The 26,982-nt window shown below is 42.6% G+C and overlaps 2 long non-coding RNA genes across 3 annotated transcripts; one reads left to right on the plus strand and one right to left on the minus strand.

Annotated features, from left to right (window-relative positions):
* Window positions 1–297: 297 nt before the first annotated feature.
* LOC109491964 lies at window positions 298–8,035 on the minus strand. Its single transcript, XR_002145636.3, has 2 exons — window positions 7,787–8,035; window positions 298–586 (listed from the first exon to the last, which is right to left on the minus strand). It is a non-coding gene; the product is annotated as an uncharacterized LOC109491964 (long non-coding RNA).
* A 53-nt stretch (window positions 8,036–8,088) lies between these two features.
* LOC109491962 lies at window positions 8,089–21,303 on the plus strand. 2 transcript variants are annotated; one of them, XR_002145631.3, is made up of 3 exons: window positions 8,089–8,392; window positions 14,666–14,833; window positions 20,869–21,303. It is a non-coding gene; the product is annotated as an uncharacterized LOC109491962 (long non-coding RNA). The 2 variants fall into 2 exon arrangements; XR_002145635.3 differs by lacking the exon at window positions 8,089–8,392 and adding an exon at window positions 8,405–8,563.
* Window positions 21,304–26,982: the final 5,679 nt, after the last annotated feature.

The following is a 26,982-nucleotide window of genomic DNA, read 5'->3' on the forward strand; positions in this document are numbered from 1 at the left end:
TACGTAATCTCCCTGAGCCTCCGCTTCCTCATCTGAAAAATGGGGTTAAAATAATCTTTACTTCATAGGATTAGTACGAGGACTAAATGGTACTACATTAAGCGCTCAGCTCAGAATTATAGTGGGTACCCAATAAATATTTGTTACCAGTAATATTTTCACATATGGCCATGGGAAGCTATTTAACCTCTCAGAGACTCAATTGTTTCACTTGTGAGATTGGAAGAGTTCTATCAGTCTCATAAGGATTGGGGAATAGATGTGATAATGTACATAAAGGACAGGATGCATAGTAGATTCCTGATAAATGAATTAGCTATTTTATTACTTCTGCAAATTAGCCTTCATGCTGGAGAGCCCTCACTGGCCAAGCGCCTTCTGTGACCAACTTCATGCCTTTCATTTGCTGCCAAAGTTGAACCACATTCCCTAAAGAGCTGACATCTTTCCAGAGTGGGTTCTGTTCCAGGTATCACCGTGAGAGCCAATCCCTGCCCAGGTGGGGCCTATGTAATTGATGTGCACGCAGACATGGCTCCTCAGGCCGTGGTGGGGCCCTGGCCTGTGAGGCTGCTGCATTTGATTTCTGTGGGTCAACAAAGAAACATCTGAAATTAAATAAGCATGTTAGTCATGGCGGGTTCAAGTTGCTGTAATTAGCTTCTGTCTGGCTTGCTGTAGCAGCAGCAGGCCCGTGCTTCTTACTGCAAGACAACACTGGTCCCAGAGCTCTGAGGAGAGCTCTGAGGGTGCTGTAGCTAAAAGCCCTTGATGTTGATGCTGCAGGACAGATGCTGGCAAAAGCTTCTTCCTGTGGTGGTGGTGGTGAGTGCTGGGCCTTTAATTTTTCAGGCTACAGAGAGTTCCTGAGCAAGCTATTAGGCCTAGCATTGGGAATATACTGATGGGCTCGACATGGTCTTTGATTGCAAGGAATCATGATGGGGGCAGAGGCAGGGATAAACACACAGAGACCAGGGGCAAAAGGTGATTACATCTTTCTCGCTGGCTTCAGGGATGAAGCCACTTTGGGTGCACACCACTCTTTTGGTCTTGCTGGGGGGATGTCGTTGATCCAGGTGTGGCTACCTGCTGGGCCCCAGACCAGCTTACGTGTGTCTCAGTGCTCCCCTTGGTTTCTCTACCCGCACAGGCCTAGCTTCTCTCTCTCCTCAAAAACCCTGAACTACCTGGGCACCAGCGTGGCCTCCCTTCTTTCTCTTTCCTGGAAAGTTAGCATGTTTTAGACTGAATTATAGTCTCTGTATATCATTACCCTACAATCTGCCAAATCAGTGATGCATTTAATCATAATGATAATGATGATAATAATAACAATACATCGCTTTGGTAAAGTTATTTTGATTTGTCAGAGCAAACTGTATTTTAAAAAATTTTTTTAATGTTTATTTTTGAGAGAGAGAGGGAGAGAGAGAGAGAGTGGCAGAGTATGAGCAGGGGAGGGGCAGAGAGAGAGGGAGACACAGAATCTGAAGCAGGCTCCAGGCTCTGAGCTGTCAGCATGGAACCCGATGTGGGGCTCAAACCCATGAACCATGGGATCATGACGTGAGCTGAAGCTGGACGCTTAACCGACTGAGCCACCCAAGTGCCCCTGTCTCATTTTTTAAAGAAGTTGCATATTCATCACCATCAGGCATGTGAGTACCAACTATGTTTGTCAGCCTTGGAGGTACAAAGAAGCATAATATGCAATACCCACCCACTCACCCTCTATCCTCCAAGGGGAAGCAGTGTGGAAAGTAAATGAAAATAATATGAGCTTTGTCAACCTCTTTGCTACTTACTAGCTCTGTGACATCTGTCACGTTATTTAACCTTAGTTTTCATGTCCATAATATAGGACTAATAATAGTACTTCTTTGTGTGTGTAAATCTCATATATAATCCTAGTAAAAGAATTAGGCACCCAGAACGTGCTAGGGACTTTATTGTAAGCATAATCTCTTATACCTCACCAAAGCTCTGCAAGGTAAGCATTACTATTCCCATTTTACAGGTGAGAAAACTGAGGCTTGGAGATGTTCTTATGTGGTAAAGCTGGGATTCAAACGCATACTACACTGGAGTTTATTAGGCACTAAGCCCAAAGGAGTGGTATAAGTGGTGAGAAGTGGAGGAATGCAGAAGTGAGCTCGAGAGATAAGTGCCTGGTCATTCTGAACATGTTTTTGTTTCCACCCTATTTTTAATGTTATGGACTTCTACTTTTTTTAAAGTTTATTCATTTATTTTGAGAGGGAGTGAGAGAGAGCAAGTGTGAGCAGGTAGGGGCCAAGAGAGGGAAAGAGAGAATCCCAAGCAGGGTCCATGAGCTTAGCACGGAGCCAGATGCAGGGCTCCATCCCACGAACTGCGAGATCATGACCTGAGTAGAAATCAAGAACTGGAAACCTAACTGACTGAGCCACCCAGGTGCTCCTGCACCTTCTAATTTTAACAAGACATTAACAACACTTAAGAATACTATACTGGAATAATTTGTGTTTGTGTATTTGCATGTACTTAGACATTCTACTTTCAGTAAATGCTAGTGTGAGATATTTGTATTCAAAGGTTTGCTCAAATAAAGGGGGCATTTTGTTTAAAGGGCAGCATTTTGGTGATAAAAGACCAAACACACTCTTTGTGACTCACTTTTGCATCAGTGCCCTCTGGTGGTAAATCTTAGAAATCATTTGCCTCTTACAGTGTGTACCAACTAAAGGGGGAAAAAAACTCCTGAATTTACCCACGATCTTTCTGACTCTCTTGCTAAAATATTGGCCAGTTAATGCCAGCTTCTTTATTTTTTGCATAAAAATATCTTTATGAAGGTCCAAAACTTGTAAGAAAGAGGTGACTTTTTACACAAACATTAGCTGTGTTTGCCTTTAATGATTTTGGGTAAATATTTGGGAAAATATTTTGAAATCAATTTCATGTTATGCAAATTAATGTCAAGGGAAGTAAATACTGCCAAGAGATCTCTACTTGCTGCCTTTTCCTTAGAATCATTTTAGAGAGTGTTGTACTGGAATAAGCTTTTCATTTATTTAAATCTTTTCCTCCATAAAATCCACTAAAAACAAACAAGACAAACAAGATATCCAAGTTGGATTTTTCTTGTGCTTGTTTGGAGTCATTGTTGCAAAGCCCTTGGTTAAACGCTGAAAATTCTACTTTTCCTCCGATGCTCAGGAATCTAAGGCTGGATTCACTATCGTGGAGAGTAAATTGTGGAGAGTGTCCTTCAGATTTCCATATTTTCTCCTAGGTTCTCAAATGTGGCATCTAATTCTGTGGTCCAAAGGATATCCTGGATGGTGTTCCTCCAAAACAGGTGATATGAGCAGGTGCTACTGGCCAGCCATTGTGTCAGGTGTTTTACATCTTGTTTCATCTTCACAATCCTTTGAGGTCTGGTTTTCTAAAGAAAAGGACTCAGAGAACCTAAGTGACTTGCCACCCAGCTGTTAAGTGGCAGATCTGGGATTCAACCTCAAGTCTCTGACCTCTCTGTCTTATGGTTTTGCCTTCTTCCTGTGTAGGACTCCAAATGCTGGGTGGTGTTCATAGGCAGCTCAAACTCCAGACTGAAACCGTGAGCTTGGCTGTGTGTCACGTTCTCTCCGGGGAGAGTAGCAGTGGGGCTAATGTGTTTTGTAAACAATCTAGGCTGACACGTGCCAGTGTCACCTCTATGGAGCCACAGGAAGCAGAAAGCTCTGCTTTGCCCCCTACCAATAAGTTAAGATAAATAAAATGGATGACCTGAACTCAGGACGGTGAGATTTGCAGTCACACCTGTCCAGACTGGCAGGACTCCTTTAAACACATAACCACCTCTATGGCACAAGTTGGAATTCTCCATTCCCCTCAAGAAACTAGACCAAACCCAAACTTGCATCTTAGCTGGTATCTCTCTTGGTCCCTGATTTTGTTACTCATTTGCTCATCATGGGCTCATCCTGTCCCTGAGATTTGATACACTTTGGTGCTTTCCTGCTTAATGACAGTTAGCTCCCAACTGCAATTCTGCCTCCCTTTCTTGGAAAAAGTACTTTGTAAAAAATATTTACAATCCTAATCTTCTCACTTACTGATACACTGTTGGCAGGAGGGTAAATAGACTCTTTGGAAGGCAATTTGGCAGTTGCTGTCCCGTAATTTCACTTCTAGGAATTTATTCTATATAACTACTCATGCGTCTGTTCAAAGTTACATTTAAAAGAATGTGCACTGCAGTATTGTTTGTACTAGCAAATAAATAAATAAAAGGAAAACCCCTCTGCTATCCATCAATAGGATACTAATTAAGCAAATAAAGGCTACTTGATTCCATGATATGTTTATACTATAGAATCAAGCAGCTGTTAAAAACATGACATGGTTGTATGTGTTAATATTTCCCAGATGTACGGCTACAAATGGCTCTACAGTATACTGTTCAGTTTAAAAAACAAGACAAGTTGCAGAACAGTGTATATAATAGATAAACTTTATGACTTGGCATCTGCATAGGAAAAATATATGGAATGATATATACCAAACTCTTAACAATAGTCTGGGACTGGGAGTGGGGCTGGGATTGAGGAAGGATCAGAATAGGGTGCAGGGAGTGCCTATAAGATTCAGGATTATGTGAATTCTTAAAAATAAGCATGTGTGAGGGACGCCTGGGTGGCCCAGTCAGTTAAGCGCCCGACTCTCTTGATCTGGGCTCAGGTCATGGTCTCACGGTTCGTGAGTTCAAGCCCTGCACTGTGCTCTGTACTGATAGTGTGGAGCCTGCTTGGATTCTCTCTCTTCCTCTCTTCCCCTCCCCTGCTTGCGTGCTCGCTCTCTCTCAAAATAAATAAACTTCAAAAAAATATATAAGCATGTGTGAGTTTTGGAATTAAAAAGCTAATGCTTTCTATATATTAATTGTAGCAATAATTGAAACAATTCTGCCACAAATGTAGACGACAGGTAGGACTTGAAGCCCATCTGATCTAGTACTCCCAGGACTCCCTATTCCGCTCACAGGTTTCAGATTTCCCTTGGCCAATGCCCTCGCCCCTCCCCTCGAGCTTGCCTTAGGAGGATCTGAGCACCCAAGGGTGTGACGGCTGGACAGAGGTCAGCAGTGGCAAGTAGCCGCTCTCTGCTACACTTTGCATGCCTCCCCTCAACTCTGCTGTAGGCCTTTCGGGTATATCATCATGGATAGGAATTCACAGTGAAGAAGGAAGGTGACATGGCAGCAATAAGTTAGAAGGCATCGTGGAAGACCAGTTCTGCAAACCGGTTCCCCAGACCTCAGGTGGGAGCCCCAGTCCCCAGAGAAAGGCTAGTCCCCATAGGTTGACAGGTCACTGTGACTTCCGAGCAGGCTGGCATGTTGAACGTGTGCCAGGCTGGGGGCTGACAATACCAAGGCATGCCCTGAGTCCTAGAGGAGGTGGGGTACCAGGTCAACAGTATAAGGAAGAAAGTTACACAGAATGGGCCCAGGGTGGGGAAGGGTCTCACGAACAAAGTGAAAGTTCTCTGAGAGTCTTCTTGTAGAAGGTCAGCATGGGTTTGGGGCTAGCCCCGAGTACACAGGGAAAGGGAAGGCTCCGGCTCCGTAGGGAGAGAAGGCGTGCAGAAGTGGCAGCTGCAGATAGCCTGAGACGTGGGGAGTTTTGTCTCTTCTGGTTTCCAATTACTCCAGCTTCTTGAAAAGGTTTTCTTGAAAAAACCGAGTGTGGGTGTCGGGGTTGGACGGGTAGGAGGGGACTGGCTTAATGAGCAACAGAAGCTGCCATATGTTACCATCAGGACTACATTATTCTTTTCATTTGGAATCCTGAAAATGATAAGTACATAAAGACCTCAAGGACTTTATACATTACTGATTTTTCAAGAGACCAGAACATGAAATAGTGCCCTAAACTTCTGGACTTTCTGGTGAATGTTTTTTCTCTGTCATCATCTCTAATCACCCTCACTTCCAGCCACACTGGCCATGTCACTGTTCCTGGGACATGCCTCAGGGCCTTTGCACTGGTTCTTTTTCTATGCCTATTCCACTCTTTCCCAAGATAGCTACATGCCCAACTTCCTCACCTCCTCCAAGGCTGCTCAAAAGTCACTTTCTCAGGGAGGCCTAACCTGACCACCCTATTTAAAAGAATTTTTTTTAAGTTTATTTATTTTTGATAGAGAGAGAGTATGAGTGGGGGAGGGGCAGAGAGAAGGAGACACAGAATCCAAAGTAGGCTCCAGGCTCTGAGCCTTCTGCACAGAGCCCGACAAGGGGCTTGAACTCACAACCCATGAGATCATGACCTGCGCTGAAGTCTGATGCTTAACCAACTGAGCCACCCCGGTGCCCCTGATCCTCCTATTTTAAATTGCACTCCAAATTTCCTTTCTTTTACTTCCCCCTCCCCCATAGTGAGCACTACAAAATTTACTTAGTTTTTAGTATTTTATTGCCTACCACCATTCTCAGCCTCCTTCCTGCATCCCAGAATATAAACTCTGTGAGCAAGCACAGAGGTATTTTTTGTTGTTGTTTGTTTTAGGGTTTTTTTTTTTTTTTTTTGGTCTGTTTTGTTCATTAACAAACACCCAGTGCCTCGAAGAGTACCTAACACAAGAAGTGTTCTGTATTTGTTGAATGAATGAATACACTGTAGTACAAGTGGTAAAGGACTTGGGATCCTTTGGTCATGGAATGCTGCCCAGATATGTAGAAACCATTTCCGAAGCACTTCCAAAGACCTACTTTCTTTCTCCTCATTCTACTCCCAAATCCCTATGGATTTAAGTCTTGGCATTCAGCCCAGGAGATATAATTACTGGCAAAAGTTGAGTGAAACAGTTAAGAGCATGGATTTGGAGTCAAGGAGACCCAAATTTGCACCTAAGCCTTTCCACCTACCAGCTGTGTGACTCTGGGGCAATTATCTCCCCCAAGCCTGAGAATGAAATTTGTATGTGAATACACAAACCCTGGCATTAAATGTGGTACTTTACATTATCAATGATGGAGATACATGAAAGAAATGGAGCACTGAATTTTAAAAGGGCAGTTTCCCCCATCATAGTCATTTAAGCTGCCTTAGATGAAAATATTGGGGGAAACTCACCACATTTCTATTTAATTTAAACATATCAAGAGATTTTAATAGATTCCGGGGTTTTCCTTCAATAATATGAACTATTTTTTTTTTAAAGCTCACGTAGGGAATGCCTGGGTGGCAAAATTGGTTGTGTCCAACTTCGGCTCAGGTCATGTTCTCACGGTTTGTGAGTTCAAGCCCCAGGATGGGCTCTGTGCTGACAGCTCAGAGCCTGGAGCCGTTTCAGATTCTGTGTCTCCCTCTCTCTCTGCTCCTCTCCCCCCTCGCACTCTGTCTCTGTCTCAAATAAAAATAAACATTTAAAAAAGAAAAAAAAAGCTCATGTAAGCACAGCGTCTTGGAGTTGGGTTGGTCTTTGAGCCTCGGCTTTCCCATAAGGCGCATAGAAACCGCGGAGGCACCTCGTGCCTGGGATGCAGCGCATGGAAGCAAGCAGAGAATATGCGTAGTTCCAACATCGGGAGCCAGGTTAGCGGTGCAGATGGAAAAGAGCAAAATGCAAAATCTGTGGTTCAGGTGAGGGATGCCAAGGCAGAAAGAGTTTGATAAAACGGATGAAAAGTGAACCAGAACCAAAGCCCGCGCAGGTGGCTGTGGCAACTTTTTATCTAGAGCCCAGGACTCCGGGAAGAGACAAGGACCAACCTTCCTGTCTGAACCAACCTTACCTCCTCAACAGCCCAGAAGAGGGCTCCAGGGTAGCCGCCAAAGTCTTTTTCCTGACGCCTCCTCCATTGCTTGGCCTCTTCCCTATCCTGCTTCCCCTTCTCCTTGTTAGTTTCTCCTGGGAGGCTTCTGGAGCCTTGCCTCAAAAGCGCACTTGCGCCTGAGTTTTCGAGTCCACGTACGCTTCTAGAAAACCCCAACCCAACACAGAAGGCCTCGCACAGCTTCGCTTTTTTACCAACTCAGCAAAGAATTCTGATTGGCCAGCCAAGGTCACATGCCCGTGGCCTTTGATTGGCAGCCTACCCTCCCTGCCCTGCCTCCCCCACACCCACGTGACCTGATCCCGCCAGCCCGCCGGCATCGCTCCAGCGGGTAACAGGCGGTGTAACAGGCCCTGAGGATTCTCTGCTCTGCGCTGCCCCTGCCTTCCTGTGCTTATAGTCCAGCGGGAGAGAGTCGGTAGTCAAATAATTGCACCTCTGCACGTTTACAAACTGTGGACAGTGCCAAGAAGGAGAAGCACAGGGTGCAGGAAGTGGCAGGGGGCGTGGTAGAGGCAGTGCAGAGCTGGCCGGCTGCCGCGTGGACAGCGGGTAGTAAAGCCGGTAAGTGTGGAAGCCACGGCAGGAAAGCCGGTGAGAGGTGGTGGTGGCTCCGTTACAGGGGTGGCCCTCGAGTTGGAGAAAGGCGGAAAAAACTCAAAAACCTTCTAAGAACCTAACCGATTGCCGTGGAACATGACCTCATCGTTACCAAGTCCCCGTCATAGGCCTAGGGTAAATGGAAAACCTAAACTAAGCAAAACCAAGAAAAAACACATTGCAATCGGCTAACGTTGGGAAACTTTAGGAGAAGCAAAACAAAACCAAGTAGTGCCCTCTAGTCTAAAGGTTTATATTATTTAATTCCCACCCCCTTCCTTAGTTTCAATGCATCCATCTCCTGTGTGGGAATTTTTTTTTTTTTTTTTTAGTTTATTTAGTTGGTCTTTTAGTTCATTTATTTTTTAGAAAGAGAGAACGCACACAGGGGAGGGGTAGAGAAGGAGAGAGAGAGAATCCCAAGCAGGCTCCACAGTGTCAGTGCAGAGCCTGACCTGGGGCTTGAACATACAAACTGGGAGATCATGACCTGAGCTGAAATCCAGGGTCAGACTCTCAACCCACTGAGCCACCCAGGTGCCCCTGGAACTTTTAATAGAGAAAGGTTTCTCAACTTCTGAAAAATATTGCTTAGTTGAATTGCACCTTGGCATTTCCCCATATTCCCATTTTTATTACTTCGGGGGAGGGGTGGAGGGCGGTATAAAGGATAAACTGGTCTGTAAATCTGATCTCCATTCCTGATTTTGTAGGTGATAGCAGTGGTTTTCAAGTGTATTTTTCATGATGTTTTTGACATACGAGACAAAGAGCTCAGAAATATAAGCTCTTTCACCGTCTCTCCACAATGTAGTGTGGAAAGATAGTGACCATTTTGTGAAGACCCTGTAACTTGGGGTGGCTAAATTATTACCCCAAAGCGTATTTGATGCTGCCCAGGCCTCCTTCCCCTCCAGACCGTTAATGGGGAGGGAGGCAGAGGCCCCGCCCCCGTGCTGCTAACCTTGGGGCAAAGCCGGTGGATCCCACTTCCTCTCAGCAACCGCATGGGTTTGCCTGGGGATTCAAAGCCTCTTGAACCAGCCTTGTTTCCAAGCAGTATATGGGGGAACTCCCAAGTAACTTGCCCACGCCACCTGCTAGGGCTGGAGAAGAGAGGTCTGAGGCTTTAAGAATCTAACTGGCCAGTCTTCGATTTCGCACTTTACTGAGCTTATTAACAAATATTTCTAGATGACACTGCTTAGACGCCAAAGGTGTGTCCGTGTTGTGTATTTCCTTCCTCTTTTTTTTTTTTTGGTCTTGTGTATTTTAGGTCTTCGGAATCCATCAGTCACACAAGCCCCTTGGAGCTTCTAGTTCTTTTTCCAGACATGCTTTGTCCCCCAGTACTCAGTTCCTTTAATTTCTACTCTTTTTGTTTTTTATTTTCTCCTTCTCCTCCTCCTCCTCCTCCTTCCTCCTCCTTCCTCCTCCTCTTCTTCTTCTTCTTCTTCTTCTTCTTCTTCTTCTTCTTCTTCTTCTTCTCTTTTTTAAATCACTTTTCCTCTGCCCCTTAACTGCTATTCCACTTGTATTGTTTTTTTCCCCCTGCTATGCTGTGTCCTTGTCCCTCTTCTCTCTCCTTTCCCTTTTGTTTTTTCCCATCCTGTGTTCCCTTGTTATATCGCACAAACTCAGAAATTGCCCTGGAAATGCCATGGGTATCACCATCTATTGAGTGGTAAGGGCTGCTCCCACTTTGCCTTGGAAGATGACATTTCCCAGAGTGTTCCCCGTGGAGGCTGACTGGTCTGACCCAGATAATGCCACCAGTTAAAATAACCCTGACTTAGGGCCCATGGGACTCACCAGTCATTATGCTGTATTGGAAAGTAAAACTGATTTGGCAGCCTCATTAGATTATAATCAGCTCAAATCTTCCTTCTGGCTTCACAGAGCATAGCATGTGTCCCCAGGAGCAGCAGAGGGAAGAAAACCACATCTCCTCCCCGGCTTTTTGTACTTCTTCTAGGCTCTTGGCTCGAATTAAATATTTGCTCATTGGCCACCATGCTTATCACCTTAAGTGGGTTTCTAATTTCTTTTAGAAGCTATGGGGAGCTCCAAGATAGCATCTACCGTTTTAAGAGTACAGTTCCAGAGTAGAGATTGTGTAGGCCAACGGATGCTGGGCCAAGAAGTCTGAGCCATATTCCATAATAATAGTAATAATAGCTACCACTTATTGGATGCTTATTAAATACCAGACCCTTTTCTATGTTAATTCATTTCATCTTCAGATTAATCCTATGAGATATGTATATATCATCCCTATTTCAGGTGGAGGATGTTGTGGCACAGAGTGATTAAGTAACTTGCCCAAAGTAACAGTTAATAAGTAGCAGATTCAGGATTGGAGCCCAGACAGACTGACCTCAGTATCCATGCCCCTTAATATTTTCCTATACCACCATCATGACATGAAAACAGTGACTCTCAGGAAGAGTCCTTTGAAACAACAGAGAGTGATTGGTGGATGAGTCAAGGAACACAAGATAAGAGCCTCTTCTAAAATATCCTGGTATGCAAATAGTAAAGTCTGAATTAGAGTCAAAGCAGTGAATATGGAAAGCTACAGATGTAAGAATGGTGTGAAGGATTCATCTGAACTAATTTGGGACACAAAGGGAAGAGCATGGCCTGGATGTTCTGCCCTGGGAGAATGATGGGGTCATGGGCAGAAGTAAGAGGTGGCAGAAAGGACCTCTGACTTGTGTGGCCCTGAGATATCGGGTTGATAATGTTTCCAAGCTGCAGGGATGAAGCATCCTCCCACTGCCCCGTATTCTATCCCTGAAAGGAGGGATGCTGATGTGGATTAGTTACACTCAAGGAGGCCAGCATGCTAGAAGGTGGGGCTCTTGCTGAGAGAAGGGTAAAGATTATAAACAGAACCACCCTTCACCCCCTGTCTTTTCTAGGATGATAGAAAGTCAGGTTCCAGGCACCTCCAGGCCTGAGGTCCTCCTGTGGATGGGGCCAGGGAAAAGAAGCCTAGGGGATAGTTCAGAGGAAGGGCTCCCTCACATTTTACACATTCCCCTACTTCCTTCTCTGGAGGGACAATGGTAAGATGTGAGAGTCAGGAACATAGTGAGGGCTGGAGAGAAAATAGACAAGTAACAGGTATTGAGCCTGCTCTAATTCTAGGTCTGGTATTAAAGGAGGAAAAAAAAAAAAAGTCCTCAAAACTACTCCCCAGGGTAGAACTGTAAGTGTGATACTGAAACTCCAGGCTGTATTGAAGACTATATGTTTACCCTTGATCAATGTCCTCCATAATCCAGAGCAAAAGTCATCAACAGGGGAGTTTAAGGATTCAGTATCCATCTGTATCAACCATGATAATGACATTTCCTTTGTCTAACCAGTTTTAAATTCTCTGGAGTTCTTTAGTGACCGAATCCACCTATGTTTTCCTATTTCAATAAGATACTCAGTGGCAATAAATATCCTTGAAATATTTGTTTAAAAGGGCTATAAAGAGCTCCAAAAAGAAAGACATCTCCATGTACCCTCTGAAACATTGCTGGTGCCTGATAAAATGACGTATCTGAAGCCCTGATTTAAACAAGCTCTTGTTGCCGATAAACAAACAAAAACCAAGGGCCATGTGAATGTTAATAATTTGGAGATGTAGGTGGAGGTATCAATATTCTTGAATAACACATGTTCACACTTCATCTTTTTAATTAACAAAGTTCTTTTTCTTGTAATTTCAGCAGGAGGGATCCCAGGGTAAGAGAACAAAACTTGGATTTATGTGAATAGGATTTTTTTTTTATTTCATCACTGAATCCAAATAGTGTTTTCCTAGTGTGAAAACAGATGGCAGAGACTTTATTTGTGGTCAAAGGCATTATGCATGAGAGTGAACCTTTCTTCAACAGGCAGATTTGAATAAATTCAGGAAATGATTTAAGACATGATAGGTCTCCTGGAATCTGATCTATAGCAGGTGATTTTATTAACAAAATTTATACACTCAAACCCACTGAATCAGAGGAGCTAATTTTCATTCTGACAAATCATCAGGTTTTTGTTTTTTTGTTTTTTTTCTGTCATTGAGTACATGTCTGGACATTGATGTTGTCTTGGGAAACTCAGTCTATGAGTCAGAGTTTGCATGTTTCTCCATCCTTGCTGAAGAATGTCTTCTCATCTTGTTTTCAAGACCTCATTGTGTTGAAAAGAAATTATTTGAGGGTCACCTGGGTGGCTCAGTCAGCTAAGCATCTGACTTTAACTCAGGTCATGATCTCGTGGTTCACAAGCTTGAGCCCCAAGTTGGGCTCTGTGCTGACAGCTCCGAGGCTGGAGCCTGCTCCAGATTCTGTGTCTCCCTCTCTCTCTTCCCCTTTTCTCTCTCTCTCTCTCTCTCTCTCAAAAATAAACATTTAAAAAAATAAAAAAAATAAAACACTACTTGAGGAGACAACCAAATCCTGGCTTGCTGTTAACCTTATTAGTGTATACATTGTAATTTGGGTATTTCTAACAATGCAAAGTTTAAGTGGGGTATTATCCTTAAAAAATGTTAGAAACCATAAATTACTTTGCAATTGTAAATTGTGAAATGGTGTTATTATAACACATAGCTTTGAGATAAAGCCAAATTTCTCCTGCATTCCCAATGGAAATTAGACAATTGGGTTAACTCCTCCCTGCTTCCAGAGTATAAGTTGGATAACTACAGTTTTGGAGCCAAAAGGGGATACCTGCAGGAAGTTATTGAAGGCCATACACAGATGTGGGAAATAGTTGGAAATATGTGTTTTCTGTGACTTAACTGTCATGGTTTATTCTTGGGGCAATTTCCTCCTGAGTTCATCAGTGAATTTCTTGGATTGTAGTACCTTGATTTTTCTTCTCTTCTCAGTTTCTTTTCACCCCTACCAATTCATTGACTTAAATTCATGTAATGAAGGAAGATTAAGTGATACAGTGCCAGAACTTGCCTGAGGGCTCTGAACTGGACAAGGCATAGGTGATGTCCACTAATGAAATCTTTGTTTGGCCATGTAGGGCATGTAAGTCCTCATAGATCTTGGGGGGGTCTTAAACTTTAGTGTGATGAGAATCTCCTGGTTAATAATAACCTGGTAAAAAACCAAAACCAAATTCTGTTACATTAAGTCTGAGAAAGAGTCCAGGAATCTATATTTATAATGATGGCAGGGAATTCTGATGCAGTTGGTCGAAGGGACTGCAGTTTGAGAAACACTGCATAGAGTCCTAACTCTGTGGCATCCTGGTGCTCAAGAAAATGGATTAAAGTCCCTACTTGTCTTTATTTTTAGACTTAAAAAAATTTTTTTTATTGTATTTTAGGTAGACTCCACACTCAGCGTGAGGCTTGAACTCACGACCCAGAGACTGAGTTGTGTGCTCTACCAACTGAGCCAGCCACATGCCCCCCTACTTTTCTTTGTGTAGAAATAATGTATTCTGTCTCAATGAGTGAATGGATGAATGTGGCATTGTCTACTCTGGGAGGTTTAATGATTCTGATCTCTTCTTCACCAAGGTTGGGAAATGCTAGGTGAGTGGATATTCCCAGAGACGACATGGTCTCTGACCAAGGAAGCTGTGTAAGAATATAGATCGAAGCCTTCAATACTCTACACTTGAATCACTTTTTCTGAGTTGAATTGTAAATCAATAGGAAACAACTAGAGCCAGCCAATTAGTAAATAAACACAAAAACAGGAAGAGCACAGAGGATGGCACAAAGCAGTGGGGATCTGGTTAATCCTGTATGAGCAATATAAACAGTGGCAGCTCAAAGAGCTGTGGGTTAAGAAGCTATGTGATCACAAAGGAGGCCGGCGGTTCTCAGTCTCAAAATGCTACTGTGTGACTTCCGTAAATGTGTTTACATCCCTGTTATTCTGGGGTCTGGCATGTAAAAGGTACAAGTAGGGCTCGGTGTAGAGAGCATAGAGATGTATTACGTGGCCCCCAACAATTTACTTTTGGCAGGCACTTGGAGGGAAGCGGGGCCTTGGCTCTCAGAGCTCACGGGTAGTTTGGCAAATGTTTCTTGTGTACCTACCGTGTGCTCAGCATTGAGCCCCGAGCCATGATAGGTCTGACTCACGTTCTGTGTTCATTACTGGCCAGACAGGTGCCTTGCATTTCTCAGAGCCAAACTGAAGCCGGCTTTAAATCCCTGGGTGTAGCATACAGACATAAGCAGCTTTCTATGTTCTGAACTTTCTCTCTTGCTTAAAGGGACAACTCTATGCCACAACCTGGAGAGATTAAAATGCCACCTAATTGCTGCAGATCACTGATTTCGAGTTCCCAAACTGACAAAACTGAAAGATGAAGACCCCTGACGCTGTTGAGAAACAGGCACCTAACCCCAGGCATGAATTAGTACGTGGGAGAAAACATCAGGTAAGTGGGCAAAATATGGACTTGAGAGTCAGACTTGAATTCAAATCCTGATTCTGTCACTGCTTGCTTGCTGAGCAGTTTCCTCATTTCTTACAAAAAAAAAAAAAAAAAGATTCTACCCACCTCATCAGGTTTATGTAACAGTTGATAAGATACAAACATATAGCACAGTAGTGGCACATAACGGGGACTTGGGAAATATAAAATACTCCCTTCTCCTCCTTGTCCTCATATCCTGGGCCTTCAGGAATTATAATCTTGCCTTTGGCAAAACCTCACATGAAGCACACAGTACATTTTGGTTTGAACCTTCCTGAGATGAGTGTGCTTGGGGGAGAAGGCCTGTGTCAGAGTTCCCTGCAAATTGAGCATAAAATATCAGGAACCAGAAACCATTATCTCTCTAGGAGATTGTTTATACCAGGGTTCCTATCAGAAATAGGGCATAAGACAAGGGTTTGTGTGCAGGTGGTTTGGGAAATGAGGTCAGCGAATGGGAGTGGGGGATGGGGAAGAAGGAAAACAAGACAAGCGGCAAAGCCAGTTGGTAAAGAGTTTGTTATCAAGTTTGGTCACTGCTGTGAGAAACTGGGGCCTGTTCCTTCTGGGACTGAGAGCCATGAAAAATGCCTCTCAGAACTGTCCACTCAAGGGACACAAGTGGGACAGGCACCCGCAAGTTCTCAGCCCTGACATGTCAAGGATTGCCCCCAGGTGTCATCTCCCTTGCTTCACCAGTTTCGCACAAGTTCTGGGTGGTTCCCGTTGGTGTCCTAGCCCAGTGTCTGAGAAGTCGAGGCAAGCGTGTGGCAGAAGTGAGGTGCACTTGGGAAAATCAGAGTAAAATGTTAGGGTCCAGAGCATGTGAATGTGACCAAGTCCAATACTGGGATCAAAGGAAATGCCGACCGACAGAAAAATGACCAAGTGTGTTTCTCCTTTCAAACCTCAGACACCTCTACTGTTTACAAAAGTAGCTGCTAGAATATTCTTCAAGTGCCTCCATGTGGCACTGCACAGCCTCACTTGTCTCTTGGTTTCCTGAGCTCTAATTCAGGTACCGCCTCATTAACTTTGTACTTGATGACATATTTTCTTCCTTGTCCTCCAGTTTCTTTACATGTTTTAGTTGTGTCCCTCTTCTTCACAAGAGACACTTCTCTCCTTGGGTGGCTTCGGATGGAGTCTTCTAATTTTTTTTTTTTTTTAATTCCATCAGCACCTAACTGTGCTCAGCAAAAACCTGTTGACTTGAACTCACTTGATACAAGATGATAAATCCTTTCTCTAGTGAACACAGGCAGTAACTTCTTTGACTTCAGCCGTAGCAACTTCTTTCTAGATATTTCTCCTGAGGCAAGGGAACAAAAGCAAAAATAAACTATTGGGACTACATTAAAATAAAAAGCTTCTGCACAGCAAAGGAAACAATCAACAAAACTAAAAGGCAACCTACGGAATGGGAAAAGTTATTGTCAAATGACATATCTGATAAAGGGTTAGTGTCCAAAATAGACAAAGAATTTATAAAACTCAACACCCAAAAAACAAATAATCCAATTAAAAAATGGGCAGAAGACATGAATAGACATTTTTCCAAAGAAGACAGACACATGAAAAGATGCTCCACATCACTTATCATCAAAACTACAATGAGATATCACCTCACACCTGTCAGAATGGGTAAAATCAGCAACACAAGAAACAATAGGTGTTGGTGAGAATATGGAGGAAAAGGAAGCCTCTTGCATGGTTGGTGGGAATGCAAACTGGTGCAGCCACTGTGTAAAACAGTATGGAGTTTCCTCAAAAAGTTAAAAATAGAACTCCCCTACAATCCAACCATCACACTACTAGGTGTTTATCCAAAGAATACAAAATTACTAATTCAAAGGGATACATGACCCTGATGTTTATAGCACCATTACTTACAATAGCCAAATTATGGAAACAGCCCAAGTGCCCATAGATGGATGAATGGAGAAAGAAAAGCAACTGGGTGGCTTGGTCTGTTAAGCATCCAACTTCAGCTCAGGTCATGATCTCATGGTTTGTGAGTTCAGGCCCTGCATTGGGCTGTCTGCTGTCAGCACAGAGCCCGCTTCAGATCTTTTTTCCCCTCTCTCTCTCTCTGCCCCTCCCCCACACTCCCGGTGTCTCTCGAAAGTAAATAAACTTAAAAAAAAATTTAAAAAAGAAGAGGTGGTATATATACACAATGGGATATTATTTACCCATACAAAATAATGACATCTTGCCATTTATAACGAGATGGGTGGAGCTAGAGAATATTATGCTGCGCAAAATAAGTTCGTCAAAAAAAATGCCACATGGTTTCACTTTTATATGGGATTTAAGAAACAATACAAACGAGCAAAGGGGAAAAAAGAGAGGCAAACCAAGAAACAGATTTTTAACTATAGAGAACAAACTGATGGTTACCAGAGGGGAGGGAGGAATGGATTAACTAGGTGATAGGGATGAAGGAGTGCACAGGTGATGTATGGAAGTGTTGAATCACTATATTGTACACCTGAAACTAATATTACGCCGTATGTTAACTAATTGGAACTTGAATAAAAAATTTAAAAAATCCTTTCTCTAGAAGCACAATGATTTTTTTCAGGGGCTTGTGCATCTTTCTACTCCTTAAGTATATTGGGACCCTCACCAATTAATGGGGCTTCGAAAGCAACATCTATAATGAAGGGCAGGGAGGTGGGAGCGCAATGCCAGTGCCTCAGGGTGTTGTAGGGTTTTCACCAGCAATTCATTCTGTGCTCTTTGTATTTGCTTTCATTCCAATTGCTTCACAGCAGTAGCACTCAGAAGGGACATATATTTAGACTAGACTTCAAGCCTCTTGTTGAAGCTTATAATGAAACACAAATGCACTGGTCCTTTTTCTGCCTATCCTTTTTCCTCTCTGGTTTAGTCCTGCCCAACTGTAGACACCTGGTAAGCATGAATAGTAACTAGGACCTGGGTGGATCAGCAGGGAACTCATATTTGTTGGATTCTTTGAGATGGCAAAAAAGGAACATATCTAAGTCACTCTCCGTATTTCTTAGTGTGAACTTAGAGCCACTTACATGAGGACTATTCATGGCCACCACATTTAGGTGGGCAGGTTGTGCACTGCACAACTCTCAGGAAGCATTCGCATTGTCGTCAGTATGAATGTGTTCCTGGAGGAGTACGGTGAATAACCTGTGAGGTCACAAATAGTGACCCTCCCTGTCTGAGGCTCCACTCCAGTTCTACTGAATCAGAATCTCTAGGGAAGGAGCCCATGAGTCTACATTTTAACAAATTTTACAGGTTTCTATTAACACTGAAGGTTGAAAATCACCACTTAAGAGATAGGTTTTAACACAAAGATGCACCAGAAAGATCCTAATCAATTGAATGGAGCCTACATGATCTGAATACAATATGCACAGTGTTGTCAGTCCTGGAAATAGTCTTTCTTTTTTCGTAAAATATGTGAATGAAGTGTTGGTGTCTTCACCAAGAGGTGGCACACCTAGGGGTTCTGAGGAAATAAATGTATAGACCCTATGTATAGACTTGTGTATAAACAATTTTGTATATACATACAGGATAGCTTTTTTGAATTTATACAGCTGTACTTAAAAGTAGCTGGTATTAGTTAATCCTATGTTAACAGTTTGGATATTTTTCACTTGTACATTTGGGACTTTTTCTTTTGGTTGATGAAAGTTGCATATGTTAAGTGTGTGAATGAAGTGAAAAAAAAATGTGGGAAATTATCTCACCACCTGTGCCATCACTGGATCCTCTGCTTCCCAGGCTTAAAGTTCTTCTGGCTTCATGAATAACTCAGTGAATAATTGCCGTTCAGAATATGGTTGCCCTACTAGTGATCTGACCATTTTTTCAATGTCTTTCAAACAGGCCTCTATTGTTTTCTTCCCTGTGTGCTTTTATATTCCAACTTTCCAAGAGAGAAATTCTGATCGGGCTGGGTTGTCACCACTCAATGTGGAGTGCTCTGATTAGGTAGCTTCTTAGGTCAAGTTGTCTCCTTGGCAATGTCTTGCTCATGTTTATCTTATGGACATGTGGTTGCCTCAGTCCTGGGCACTCATTTTTGGTTCAGTGACCATCAGCGATAGTATCTTAATAAAGAATAAAGAATATCCATGACCACTTTCCTCTGAATGGAGATGTGGGCATAGCCAACATCTAGTACTTTACTGTTTGTTAGAACAGGAAGGAAATGTAATTACTCAATATGCCATCTAGATGCCATATCCTGTAACAATAAGAGCTGATATATATATATATATATATATATATATATATATATATATATATATATATATAATGAGTACCACCTTATGCCAGACATTTTTTCTGATCACTTGAATAGCATTCATAACTTAACCTTCAAAAGCAACTTTTTGTGGTAGATGCTATTATTAACTTCATTTTACAGATTAGAACATTGAGGAGTAGAACTTGCCCAACAGTTTGTATATGGTGGAGCCACAATTAGATCTCACACTATTTAGCTCTGAAGTCATTGCCTTTTATGACTATGTTGGGGTTGTGATAGAGGATCGTGTGTGTGTGTGGTGGGGGTGAGACAATTAGGGAGAATGAAATGCACAAATCAGGTCTGGTAGGCAAAGCATAGGCAGAAGCCTCCATTGGTGCATGTTGGGGGAAGGAGTTGTAAGACAATGACAGGCAGATGCCACAAAGGGACAAGACACAGCTGGACTTGCCTTGAGGGCCAGACAGGATTCTAAAAAGATATCCTGAGAGGTTATTCTTACTCCTTCCTTGATTTCTTAAAAAGGAGTATAAACGACATTTAATTGCCCATGGTTCCTTTTAAAAATAAAGGCATAGTAGCGCCTGGGTGGCTCAGTCGGTTGAGCGTCTGACTTTGGCTCAGGTCATGATCTTGCAGCTTGTGAGTTCAAGCCCCGCGTCAGGCTCTGTGCTGACAGCTCAGAGCCTGGAGCCTGCTTCTGCTTCTGTGTCTCCCTCTCTCTCTGCCCCTAACCCACTCGCATTCTGTCTCTGTCTCTCTCAAAAATAAATAAACATTAAAATAATAATAATAAAAAAAGGCATAGTAAACACCTTCTTTTGGGGCCATTATCCATCCTGGCCAGTTCCTCCAGGGGGTGCCTAGCATTCCTTGATAGAAAAGCCTTGAGAATTTAGGGTTAGACAGGAAAGTTTGGGTCTGACTGTCAAAAGAAAGTGAAGGGTATTATCCTGTATTGCTGAGGAGCACGAAGTTTGCAGCGGGGACGTGGAATGGAAGACCGTTCCACTCTGAAGAATGCTCTTAAGGTCCATGACCAGAGCAGCTACTAAGCTGTAATCAGTCTCCACCAAAGTTTGAGGCAAGGATTTTAGCATTTCAAGAGGAAAGAGGGCTATTGAATTACTACAATAATTATCTTCATTTTCTTTCTTTCCCTCTTTGTTTGCAGAGAGAGAGATCTGGTCTGCTCAAGTCAATGTGTTCTACATTGCTTGCTGTGGGCTGTCTCCCAAATCCTTAACTCTTTGAGTAAAACACATTTTTTTACTCAAAAAAAAAATCATTGAAAAATCATTTTGAGGGCCCATACGGGTTTTGTCAAGGTCTTCTTGGTGCTTCTGAAGTGGAATCTTTTCACCTTTCATTAGCTACTTGTTTTCTTTCAATCAATGCCTTAGGAAGTAACACAGGAGACCAGAGAAGAAAATGGCTATTTTATGTCATTCCCAGGTTATAATCAGTTTCTTGTAGGTTGGGATTAATTTTGCATAGTCCTGACTGAAAACAGGATGATGGACAGGATGACCTTTGCCCTCCCCAAATCTGAGCAGGCCAAGGGGCTGTGCAAGGTTTGGGTTCTGGCCAATACTAGGCACAATGAATGAATTGGGTATTTATATACCCAAAACCAGTACTCTGCTGAGAATAGAATTTGAAGGAAGGGCCTATAGTTCTCTGGGTCAGTTGTTCCTCTGAGAAACACTCACAAAGATGTTCTCTGTTTCAGGCAAAACAATTACTCTAGAGACTTTGGGAGTTTCAAGACAACTGAATGCACGATAAGAAAGGGGATATCTTGGAGAAGACAGACTGCTCATCTCTACTGGGATTCTTCTGTAAGTCACATTATTGACTTCAAGAGGCCATGAAAGTGTGTCTTTCCTTGAGACAGTAAACTCTCTGTTTTCTGAAGTGAATGGAAAAAAAGGGGTGTATTGGTTCGCCATGTCAGTTTCCAGAAATGAGTATACTGTACAACGTACTTCATCTACAATGCTACCAAATATAATTTATTGTTACTCAGATGATTCAGAAGACCTTCTGGTATCTCATCAAGGTAAACAGAAAATATTTTGTGCTGCAGCTGTGTGGAGGAGACATTGCCCAGTGATTTCTAGAAATGAGTCAGAAAAATAAAAATAAATGCTTTTCTCTGTTATAACATATTCTAAACCAGTCATTCAATCAATTGGAACTTACAATTTATTTATAACTGTTGAGGAATTAAAAAATAGGTATGTGGGGAATATAAAGAAATGTAAGTAGTGGACCCACTGGTTGCAAACAGAGTTACATCTACAAAAGTTCTTTGTCAGAGCTTGAGACTAGAACTTAGTATTTGGGGTTTGTGATGGGTTTGCTAGATCTGCTCCTACTGTCTACGCCACCTGCCTTCTAATATGTCTTCTTGTGCTGTAGTGGCTGAAGAGCCAAACACCACATTTTCCAGACTACCCTACCCTCAGGGCTCTGGATGTCATTTAAGTTCTGCCATTATGTTGCACTGTGCAATGTTTAGAAGGTAGAAATGAGGCAGAGGCCATGCTTTCACTGCTTCTGTGTTTTCTTTGAAGTTTGGTCATAGAGGCATTAGAATTTTCTTTTTTTTTTTTTATATTTTTTAGTTGTTTATTTATTTTTGAGAGAGAGAGTGTGAGCAGGGGAGCGGCAGAGAGAGAGGGAGACACAGAATCCAAAGCAGGCTCCAGGTTGTGAGTTGTCAGCACAGAGCTCAATGTGGGGCTTGAACCCTCCAGTTGTAAGATCATGACCTGAGCCAAAGTCGGACACTTAACCGACTGAACCACCCAGGCGCCTCTCTCTCCCTCTCTCTCTTTTTTTTAATGTTTATTTGTCTTTGAGAGGGAGAGAGTGAGAGTGGGTGAGGGGCAGAGGGAGAAGGAGACACAGAATCCAAAGCAGGCTCCAGGCTCTGAGTTGTCAGCACAGAGCCCAATGTGGGGCTTGAACTCAAGAACCGTGAGATCATGACCTGAACGGAAGTCGGACACTTAACAGACTGAGCCACCAGGCGCCCTAAGGCATTTGAATTTTCTGCAGCAGCATTAGCAGAAGTGTGTGACTGTCAGGAGACAGTCACAGAAAGCTCATTTGCAAGTGAGGATTAAAGCATGTCTGGTTTGGTGTGGTGTCAGCTTCCTGTCCATGAGGGCCGCTCCACTGTAATGGCTTCTGGACTTTGGTAGTCATAACGTTTAAGAGGTGGCGGTTTCCTAATCTTGGGAGAACCAAGAGCTCCCCTGGTGACCCAGATCTACCATGTAGTTTCGGGAGACATTTCTGAAATGTCAACCTAAATCCTTGACTCTCCTAATGATGCAATAAGCTTTAAAAAAATTTTTTTAAATTATTTCTTTTTAAAGTTTATTTATTTATTTTGAGAGAGAGAGAGAGAGAGAGAGAGAGAGAGAGAGAGAGAATATGAGTGGGGGAGGGGCAGAGAGAGAGGGAGAGAGAGAATCCCAAGCAGGCTCCTCACTATCAATGCAGAGCCCAACGCAGGGCTCAAATTCACAAATCCCAAGATCATGACCTGAGCCAAAATCAAAAGTTGGACACTTAACCAACTGAGCCACCCAGGCGCCCTGATTCAGTAAGCTTTCTAATGCCCTATAATAAGTTTTTTCATTCTTCATTTTCTTGCTAGAATTGCTTATGTTCCCTGGAATTGAACCCTGTCCATGACTGTGATTGGTACCAGGAGGGTTATAGGCAACAGACTCTTAAAAAATTGGAAATTTGGATTTTTTTTCATTTGATTGGGTTTGATTTGAAAGTAGCAATGATTATGTTAGCATTAGAATATGGAATACTAGCAGTATATGACATGTAGCGGTGAAGTAGTTTCTTCAAATATTGATCACTTAGAATGAAGCGCCCAGTGAAGGCAAAGACTTTGGTAGAGTGCCTGCTGACCACCATGGTGAGAATAAGGAATACAAGATCTGTGGAGTTGGGTGGCTGTTTATAATTACATCGGAGAACTTCAAGAAAAAAAATGATATGATCAGGATTTTAAGGTTATTGTCATGAGACATATCAGAGGACTAAGGAGCTTCCACAACTTTCTAGAAAAACCATTTATTTCATGTAGCTGCAGAGCTGATGCGTTCTAACATCAAATGCCATTTGATCCTGTGGGCTGATGATTAAAAGATAATCTAAACTCATAAAACCACTAGTTCTTTTATGTAAAAGTTTAGGTATTGATTGGGAAAGAGTGGGACCCTGAGAATTGGGACTATTTGGGTGGGTTCAGTTGAACCTCAGTACCGAGTTCCCCAAAACTCCATTGAACCTCATTGCCATAAAAGCTTCTTGTCCTTCTCTGTTTGATAAGGCTGGTCAGGGCTTGCTTAGAGACTCTGTAATGACCTTACTGAGATAAGTTCCTTGCTAGGGGATTTCAGTTTTCTTCCTGCCCCTATTTCCCACCACTCATTGTTCCAGATCTGTAAGCAGAGTCAGACACCAGCATGTCCCCAGAAGGACAAGTACAATGTCTATCTTATGAAGCAAAGGTTTACACAACTGAGGAATTGCAAGAGTTTGCTCATTTATATAGGTAAAAACCTAGGGAACAGGTGTGGGAGAATCTAGGCCAGAGAGGAAGAAGCTTAATTTTAAATCTGGCTTAATTTGTTGGTGTGGGTGCATTTCCCAAAGATTCTGGACTCATTGTTCTAGTTGGTGCAACCGGTAATGGTTGTAACTCTTGGCCTGGCTGAATGACTGGAAATGGGACTCAAAGGTGGCCTACATGGAAGGAAATTCAGGCATCAAAAATCCATGGTATAATATAGGGGGAGGAATCCTGAGAAAAAGAACCATTGAAGTAGGTATTTCACATATGACGTATGACCCGGTAACTAACTAAAGAGGTCCAGAGGATGCTCTCTTCACCAATGCACTGAGAAACAAAATTGTGAGAAATATATCCTTGGCAAATATTGCAGTGTAATCCTCTCTAGGTCAGGGCAGGGGTAAAGGTGAGAGATGCTGCTATTGAAATGGGAATTTTGATTGCAGTGGGCTTGTTGAGATCCTGGAGTGGCAGAAGACAAGTAGCAATAGTCAAATGCACGATTCAAGGTGGAAGCTGCTTCTGGTAAGGGAGCTGGAATAGTTAATTGGGTAGTTGATTGATTATGAGTAGTTAAGGATCATGATGTTTCCAGGAATGGAATAGATGACTGGTCAGGATCCCACTTGATATACCTAATGAAAAATACTCCCTTTGGGAAATAGGCCTGGCATGTTTTTCATGGAATACCAAGTGACCACGTGACCTGAGCTGTCCCTGGGCTTGGTGTTATCTGATTAATCAAGCTATAAGAATGAGTCTTCTCATTCTTCATTCTTCAACACTTCATCATTAAGTGGTCTTGAAGGCACAGGTACATTGCCTGAACAAAGGGCTCACACTCCCAGGGTATCGCCTATTGTTGCATTGTCCTCTCCCTTAATCACTACCTATAGATCCTTGGGTGTGGGCCCAATGAACGTGTTAACTGGGTAAAAAAAAAAAAAAAAAAAATCAAGCCTGGTTTATAGATGTGTTCCACATGACACGCTTGTATCAGCTGGAAGTCAGCTTCTGTAGCATGATAGCCCCACTCGGTGGTAATTTTGAAGGACAGTAGGGAAAGAACAATCTCTTAGTGGGAAGAACTTATCAATATTACCTGAAAGTAAAGATGTTTAGAGGTCCAGGCTGAATCACTGGTGATGGTTAATGGGCACTGGAATAGCTAGATGGTTAGACATACAGAGGGAAAAACATAGGGGGGCTGATGTCAAGGACTGAGGAAGAGGTATGTGAATGGAACTGTTAGGATGGTCACACATATCTTCATGTTCAGGATAGGGCGTGTTTTGAGGATTAGTTGCTAAGAAATAATTTGGACACATTGACCTAGTTTGTGGATATCTGTAAGCCTCTTTCCACGATCTGACAGTGTTTCCTCATAATTAGATTCAGGTTATGCATTTTTTGGCAGTAATATCACGTACCTAATATTGGGTCCTCAGTGAAAATGCCAGGAGGCACATGATATCAGTTCGTACCATTAAACTGAAATTTGAGATTGCCAGTCACCATTTGGGCACCTCATGCAAATGAACCAACAGGCAGAAGAGGGGTCATCATTAGGTCAGCTGGGTGATTGAGCCCCGTTGTCAAGAGGAAATAGGATTGCCATTATACAATGGGAGCAGGGAGAAGTATTTTTGGAATGGAGGGGATTCTCTGGGGCATTTCATAGTAGTGCTGTGCCCAGTGGTAAAAGTTATATTAAATTATATTTTTAATGTGTATCTTAAATATATACCTTTAATGGAAGACTACAGAAATTGAATATAATCAGGATCCCCTAGTGTTCAGATTCACTAGGAATAAAGATCCGGGTGACTCCATCAGCTAAATAAGTTGGCCCAGCCGTGATGCTGACTGAGGACAAAAGTAACCTACAATGGGCTGTGGAGGACAAGAGTTGTAAATACCAACTATACACTTGCACCTGAAACTGGAACTATCATAACCACCAACGATTTCTTCCTTGCTCTGACATGTATATTTTATATAATTAACCATTTCTCTTCCTCCCTTATCCCTTTCATCACAACTTTACATGTGGTCTACTGATAGTGGTTAATTTTATAAGTGAATTTATATATAATAAATACCCTGGTGGAATTGAAACTGAACTAGAGAAGGAATGAATATCACTCAAAGATAGATGCAGACTCATGGAACTTTGAGTTTCTTTTGATGGGAGGTGAGTACATGTTTTTTTTAAGTACAGGGACAGTTATGTTATTATTGTTTGGAAGTTTAAATATGGAGAGAATGTAAGTATGGATGGATGTTGACGAGCTGGAGGAACAGTCTATGGCATTTATGGTGGATCGGTGCTCAATATCCGTTCAGGATTTGTTCTGTGAACTTTCATGATCTGCACAAGTTAGAAAGTAAAATACTTGTTGACTCTCTTGCAGCTAACATTTTGGGTGTCATTTAGGCTGGGCCAATCAAACACACTTGGGTAAGATTTGGAAGGTGGACGTGGAGTGGAGGCTATACTCTGCTGTGCTTGCTTTTTTCTGAAAAGCAGAGTCACGGGGTGGGGGGCGGGGGGCGGGGGGGGATTTATTTTTTTCTGTGGCAGCTTCAAGATAGGTACCAGTGTCTAGTAACCTAGCTGGTTTGAGTACTAAGAGGCAGAGCGTTGGCTCCTCCCTTATGCTGGTATGTATGTAGGCATGATACAACTTTCTGATGTGGCAGCCTTCCCACTGTAGCAGCTTCCTGATCACAGCAGTGCAGCGTGGCTCTGGAGCCAGCTGCTTCCTGCAGCAGAGGCAGAAACTCCTTTGGTGACCTGTTTCTGCATTGTGGCTTTTTGTTCCCGAAAGCTTGAGTTGGAGGCTATATCTTCAGCTTTCCCAATGATTCAGTAAGCCTTTACAGTGGCCTGGAATAAGTATTTTTCCTACTTAACACAGCTACGATGGATTCTGTTCTTTGCACGTACAATCTGATCTCTATATGTACGGGTTTAGGAGACCACTATTCCTATGCCCATACTTTACATGAGGAGCAAGCAAAGTTCAGGTGTGGCTTCTCCACTACTGCTGGTTATGTTCCCTACTTATTCTGGAGAGAAGTCTGTCAAAAATGACATGTTAGTTTATATCTTTTATTGCTTTTTATCTGCTTTTGATTCTAATAAGAAGCAGTGTGGTCTGAAGAATCTGAGACCAAAAGCTGCAGAGACACAGAGGGGTTAATGAGAACATATGTCACACCCTTTATGACAGT

This window comes from Felis catus, chromosome A1 (genome assembly GCF_018350175.1).
Source record: "Felis catus isolate Fca126 chromosome A1, F.catus_Fca126_mat1.0, whole genome shotgun sequence".
NCBI classification, from domain to species: domain Eukaryota; kingdom Metazoa; phylum Chordata; class Mammalia; order Carnivora; family Felidae; genus Felis; species Felis catus.